We start from the raw sequence: 6880 nt of genomic DNA, 5'->3' as shown, positions 1-6880 counted from the left end.
GGGGCTTTACTACCTTCTCAAGAATGGTATCATGACATACTTGTGCCAATGTTTTGATACCTTTTTCACAAAAGTATGACTCAGTCACTCCTTCATAGCTAATACCTCACCAAACCATCACTAATGTCGGATAGTGCCCACGTTGCACTCTGTCGACTAATTGGGAAGCTTCCTTAGAGCTTTGAGAATAAATACGGTCATTTAGTTTGTTAAAATGTTGCTCAGTTATAGAAAAAATTCTCATCCGTAAACAATATTTTTATGTGACCTCCCTTTGTGTACCGCTTCGGTAGTTGTTTCGATTATACCACCCTATTCTTTTTTAAATTATCAGTTAATAAATGACCAGTACATCTCTTATCGGCTGCAAGTCCTAAAATTATTTTAAAATGGGCGACATGGTGTATTCTTCATCTCCCGAGATAAAATCTTTTCCTTTCCGGACAAGATTTCTTCGAATTCTTTTCCATACTGCTTTGACCACCTTTTTAGTACAATTATTAGTACAACTTTTCACAGATTTTACAAATATTACAAAAAAATATTTGGTCAGAACAATTATTTAATATATCTCAAATATGAAAATTTTTCCTGCGCCTGTTTTCGATTCTACGCAAGATATTACAAATTAAGGACGAATATTCAATTTTGTTCTTTCGAAGTTGGTAGCACTTAATTTTATCCACTAACCAAAGAGAAATATAATCACTACGTTTTACTACTAACTACCTTACTACTACTTACTACTACCTTAGTATAGGTACTAAAATTATGATTTCTACGAATTGTGTTATTCATTAACAAAAATATTATAATAACAATAGATACTCAATGACGCGCGCCAAGTACGTTTAAAAAATTGTTTTCAATTTTTAAATTTACCACAAAAATTTTGTAATTTTTGAACAACGGTTACTTTGTTTTTTTTTTTTATATGTTTTGGTAAACGGCAAATTTTCTTTCGTTTTTTTTTATAAATAAACTACACCAATTTTTCTTTGTATTTTCACCATTTTTAATGACTGTTTTTTTTTTAATCAGAGAAGTTGTGTGTATTTGGTTTTTTTATTTCATAATTTTTTTAAAGATCAGTTTTTTTTTTATTTGCAAAAATGAATTTATTATTGTCTCTGTTGCAATAGTTGGACGTGTACTTGGCGCAACATTTTACAGTGAAACTATTTTTGTGGGATATATAATATAATCGTCATAATACCACGCCCTAAAGTATCTTTAGTGCCTTATCAGTGATGTTGTAACTTGTTAATATTAACACGCTTCTACACAAATTATCTTGACTCAAAATTCAAGCTAGTCATAGCCTGTACTATGGGTGCAAGATACAAAAACGACTAATTTAATACGATACATTACATACTTAATAATATATAAATACGTACGGGTAAACTTCTACTACTCGGAAATACACATCCATGTTAATTATGTAAATGATTACAACAGTAGGTTTTATGTTTTATTATGGTACATGTTTTTAAAACGGTATGTTGGAACAAATCCCGGAAAGTCGATCATCAAAATCACTGGGCTATATGGATCAACGTAAAAATGAGATATTTGCCTTCAAATTTTGTAGACGCACTATAATTAGGCGAATCAATAATGATGTCACCAATCGCTTAGATGGGTGCTTGTGCAAAAACATTTGACTAATATCACATCAAAGAAAATTTAAATCAATATTTTTTGAAAGTATATTTATTTATTATTTATTTACTTTGGATTGAGCTTCATATAGTCTGAGAGCCCGTGACTGTCCGACCTTCTTTATTTTATTAAATTGAAAATATATTCACAGTGGATGCCTCCGACTCAGGACGATGGCTTAATTTAAACCTTGATTATTCGCGCCTTTAGGTGGTAACATGTGGTAAGGACCACATGTTACCACCTAAAGGCGGGTGTATAACATGGAATTACATTTTCCCAACTTTAAAAGATAATTTCCTTATATTTCCTTTGGAATAAATATAAGAAATATCGTTATCTATATTGCCAAACTGGCTTCTTAAAAGCTTGGTATACTCAGTAAGGCGAGACAGTACTTCACTATAAGTCACCGCCTGCAACCATATAAGGCGCAAATCAACATCAGGTATAAACCATAGGAACCATACGCCTATTTGCTGTCCTCTTCAATACAAAATATGAAAAGGCACAGCTAGCATTACTTATTGTTGAGCATAATCTGGGTGTTATCTAAAATATTTAATACAATAGGAGTTTGTTAGTTATACATTCAAATCACATGCCTTGGGACATACCTGACGATCATATACCTTTGTTATGAAGAGTTGTAATCAATATATAGGCTATCCAATAGGCTTAAATATGTAATTCCATATTATACATGATCGTATTACACACGAATTTTCATCAAGATCGTAAAGGTGTTCTTGAGTTATAAAAGGACATAGAAACATTCAAAAAAATTCAAAACTGGTAGAGTTTGTGTCAGATAATCGTAAAATGTTTATTTATATCTATAACAAAATATCTAAAAAATATCCAATTACTGACAGAGGCTACAGATTTATATAGTAGTACTTCGTTATGTTTGCATAATGCCCGGGAACAACTTATTCCGCAGTGTGGCAAACTCCTTTCGGCATAAACAAACCAAGCTTTCAATAACGCAAATTACTGATATGTAAAAAGCAATCGTGGAGTTATGCAAAAAGGCTCTCAAAGAGTAATTTGGGGACTTAAAGAAGACACAGGATTTCTGATGAAAGTTACAGATTATGTGTCAGTTGTTTCAGGAAGCCAAGTGCTACGAAGTGCTGTAGCGACGAAGGAAATAAGAAGTGAGTTCTTTCATAATATAATTGTAATATTTATACACTTGTCACCTATCATAGAAACCTGAACTTCAGAATAACTTATTGTGTATAATATCCCTAATATAATAGCCCTTGGGAACTTTCCGCTTTCATGAAAAAAGGAAAGTTTCAATCACGGGCTCTTACTCTATTTCAGTGACGCATCCAAGTCTTTATAAGAGACCGCATCAGAATATCGCGTTGCATTTGAAGCTTCAGGGGACGTGAGTACGATCTCTTTATTATATCATTTAATTTAAATGTTCATATTTTCTTTATTTCATTATAACATAGTTAGTACTTACCATTTTTAAAAAAGTGGCACAATAAGTGGCGGTTGGTTTGCGTGGAATCGAAAAGGCGCCGTTTTGTTAAATTCTTAGTTCAAGTTTACAATGTGTTCTTACTGTTTTCCATGGATAGTTTTCCTCGTTGCACCTATTTCACAATTAATTCAATAGAGGCTAGACATTTTCTTGAGTGTATAAGTATTTCCAGTTTACTTATTTTATGTATGTTTTTTTACAGTGAGCCAGGGTGCCCCTGAATGTATAAGGGTAGGAATCCACAGCGCTGTACTACCCATATACCTACTACATGGCCTGCAATCGGGAGTAAGTACTCTATACTATCTGTTATTATGTCATGTTATATAATGTATCTCTTGTAATAGCCAGCCCATCTTTTCCCGGCAGGAGTCACTAGTCAGGCCTGATCCCGGCTGCAGGCCTGTTACTTCCAATGCCCCGCGGCCGACGCCGTGACTTGTCTACGGCGCCGCCCGCGGCTCTGGCCCACCCGCTCAATTAAAGTAATTAACATTATTTTAGTACACGCAGATATCAACAATCTATTTGAAGAAAATAAACCTATAGATACCCCTATTTCTTACTCACTATATAATGTTACGGTCTTAAGTTTAACTTTATATTTATATTTATGTATTAACATTTTTTCCATTAACATTCACACAAAATTTTACAGTTTCAATAAAAATTCTTGGAGAAAATATTATCTTCATGTTTGAAATGCGCCTTCTTAGTAATACATAACTTTACAACAAAATTGCTGGCTAAATGCATTTTGTGTATTAATGTTTTTTTTATGACAAAAACGGACGAAGACTAACAGGATGTTCAATTGGTGGTAATTGATACGCCCTGCCCATTACAATGCAACGCCGCTCAGTATTCTTGAAAAATACAAAAATTCTGAGCGGTACTATAATTGCGCTCCACACCTTGAGACATAAGATGTCAAGGCTCATTTGCCCAGTAATATCACTAGTTATGTACCAGTCTCCAATTCGGACATACTATTAACCGAGACAAGACGAAGGTGATGATAGTAGACCGGGCCGAACAAATTGGAACCAACGTACCCTATATAGCCAACTGTGAAGTGGTACAGAACTATATTTATCTTGGTTCTACTATATCAAGTACTGGAGGATGTGGCGAGGAGATCAGACGACGGTGCGCCATCACCAGGTCTGCAGTGGAACAACTGGGAAAGATTTGGAGGGACAGGAGGATTAAACCAAGCCGACAAAAGTCAGATTGATGAAATGCCTTGTGTTTCCAATCTTTCTCTATGGAGCCGAAACTTGGTCTCTGAGACTGCTGGACCGCCGCAAAATCGATGCATTAGAGATGTGGTGCTGGAGACGCCTCCTAAAGATCCCGTGGACGGCATTTCGCACCAACGTTTCCATCCTCAAAGAGCTTCGTATTAAAGACAGACTATCGTCAATTGTGCAACTAAGGATACTGAAGTTCTTTGGTCACGTCTCTAGAAATGAGAACTCGATGGAGAGACTGGTAGTTCAGGGCCCGGTGGAAGGTAAGAGAGCACGCGGTCGATCGCCAACCCGCTGGTTAGACGCCATCACAAGGGCTACTGAGTCCACCATAGTCCAGTGTACTCGCAACGCCTCTAACCGTCAGAAATGGAAGCACATCCCCAGGAGATCTACCCTCTGAAAGGATATTGACCCATCGAACACCCCACCATGTACCTCGTCCGCGCAAACACGACCACTCTGACAAGAGTGTCCGACTAAGAAGATCACTAGCTACGGCGCCCATCAGTCCGAAACACAATAATGCATTCTTCACGGCACAACAGGCGCCGTTCTGGTACCCATAATCTAGCCGGCATCCTACACAAGGTGATAATCGCATAATTCGTAAATAAAAACCCCTGGTTTAGCGTGAGATCAGCCAAGTTCTCTGTATAAGGTACAATCAACTTGATAAGTGTGTACCTACATGAATAACATATTACAATTTGTTTCAGATTCCATATTATGAAGTCGACTTCATATTAGACGTTTCCGTCACATTTTCTTGTTATTTCGTGTTCATGTTTGTGTTATTTAAGTAGGTACTCGGATTTTTTTAAGTGTGTCTTTGATTTATAGCTCATACCCAGCCTCTTGGCTGGGCTTAATTATTTAATGTTTAAGTTAGATGTAAATTCTAAATATATATTTATTTTATAAGGAACATAATTTAAGACTTGGTTGCGGTGAATTAATTCAACGGGAGGTGGATTGGAAGCTTATGCGGTTTTTCATCTTTTGTTTTTTCATTTAGTATTTAGTTTTAAGATTATTTGAGTGTTGTTAGTTTAATCAACATAGTTTTATGAAATAAATATTTGTGTGATCACACTATTAAATAATTTATATGATTTGTTTTATTTTACCATTTTGGATGGATACGTGAGCGGTCGGGTCACGCGACAGTAAGTGATGACCGTCGCCCTACTCTCAACACCGGAGGAGTTACTCGAGCGATGTCGGATTTTTAGATGATGTACGCGTTCTTCTAAAAGTAGCTGTGTCTTATCACATATGAAACACCGCACAATGAAGTTGACTCCGACGTTTGATTGTACGTGGAAGAAAGTTCCGCACATTCATGTGAAGAGGATAATATTTAAGATTGTTGCATGTGGTTCGTTCGTGGGAATTGCAAGCACACACTTGACATGAATCAAACATCTCTTCGGGGTACTAGGTGGTCGTAATAACTGCGGTAGAAGACACACAATAACGCAACGTGTCTGGGAAATGCAAAGTGATCCAGCCATTAACATAATACCAACCTCATCTCCAACCACTCGAGCACCCTTGCGTAGTACGCCCTCGTATTATCTGATATTGTGGTGCACCCGATCTGACGTCTTGATTTACCAGCGCTCTAACAGCCTTAGGCTACAGGAAGCTAAATATATTGTGTACCTACCCCAGTTCAATATTTACTTCCCTCAACGTCTTGTCCAGTATAAAGGCCAGGTGATTACAGTCTAATTGAAATGGGGGAAAATTCATAATAATAATTGATACCTATATATTATCAACAGTGTAAATGTGCAATTCAACATCATCAAAACAATAATAGAAGTGGCTAATGAAAACAACAGCAGTAGGTAATTAATGAAATAATTATTCTAAGACATTTATTGAGACAATAAAAATATTCATATTACAATTATACAATATCCAGTCTCAATAAATAATTCCTTGGTTACTATTATTTCTATTATTGGATTGTAATATTAATAAAAAATATCGTTGGAGAAAATATTCCCTATTGCATATTATATAATCGACTATTATGTACAATGACGTTCTATACATGTGGACAAATCATTCGCAGTCTGATAACGGAACGGCAAAAGTGTGCTTAAAGTCAATGTAAGCACATTTTTCTCGTTAGTCGTGTGTCAACTATGAGTCAATCAACAATCCTAAGTCTGCTATAAAAACTGTTTAAATAATGCATTAACGACTCAAAAAAGAGATGATGTGACTTATCATTTGTAAGGTTATTTTATTTATATAAGATTGATATGCAAAAAGCGGAAGTAATTTAATGAAATGAATATTTTTTCATTAAATATAGTACAATATTATTGACAAGTCCCCAGACAAGACCCGCTTGTCAGAATGGGACAGATGAAAGGACACAGTCAGAAATGAAAATAGAGTCGCCCTTTTTCACCGACTTCAAAAAAAGAGGAGGTTCTCAATT

The 6880-nt window shown here is 35.7% G+C and overlaps 1 long non-coding RNA gene across 1 annotated transcript; it reads left to right on the top strand.

Moving 5' to 3' along the window:
• Positions 1–3051: 3051 nt before the first annotated feature.
• On the top strand, positions 3052–5529 carry LOC126979016 (uncharacterized). The gene is made up of 4 exons (XR_007732737.1): positions 3052–3064; positions 3369–3454; positions 3536–3651; positions 5139–5529. It is a non-coding gene; the product is annotated as an uncharacterized LOC126979016 (long non-coding RNA).
• The last annotated feature ends 1351 nt before the right edge of the window (positions 5530–6880 follow it).

This window comes from Leptidea sinapis, chromosome Z (assembly GCF_905404315.1).
Source record: "Leptidea sinapis chromosome Z, ilLepSina1.1, whole genome shotgun sequence".
Lineage (NCBI taxonomy): Eukaryota > Metazoa > Arthropoda > Insecta > Lepidoptera > Pieridae > Leptidea > Leptidea sinapis.
The sequence above is the reverse complement of the archived record's forward strand: the minus strand, read 5'-3'. Positions and strand labels throughout refer to the sequence as shown.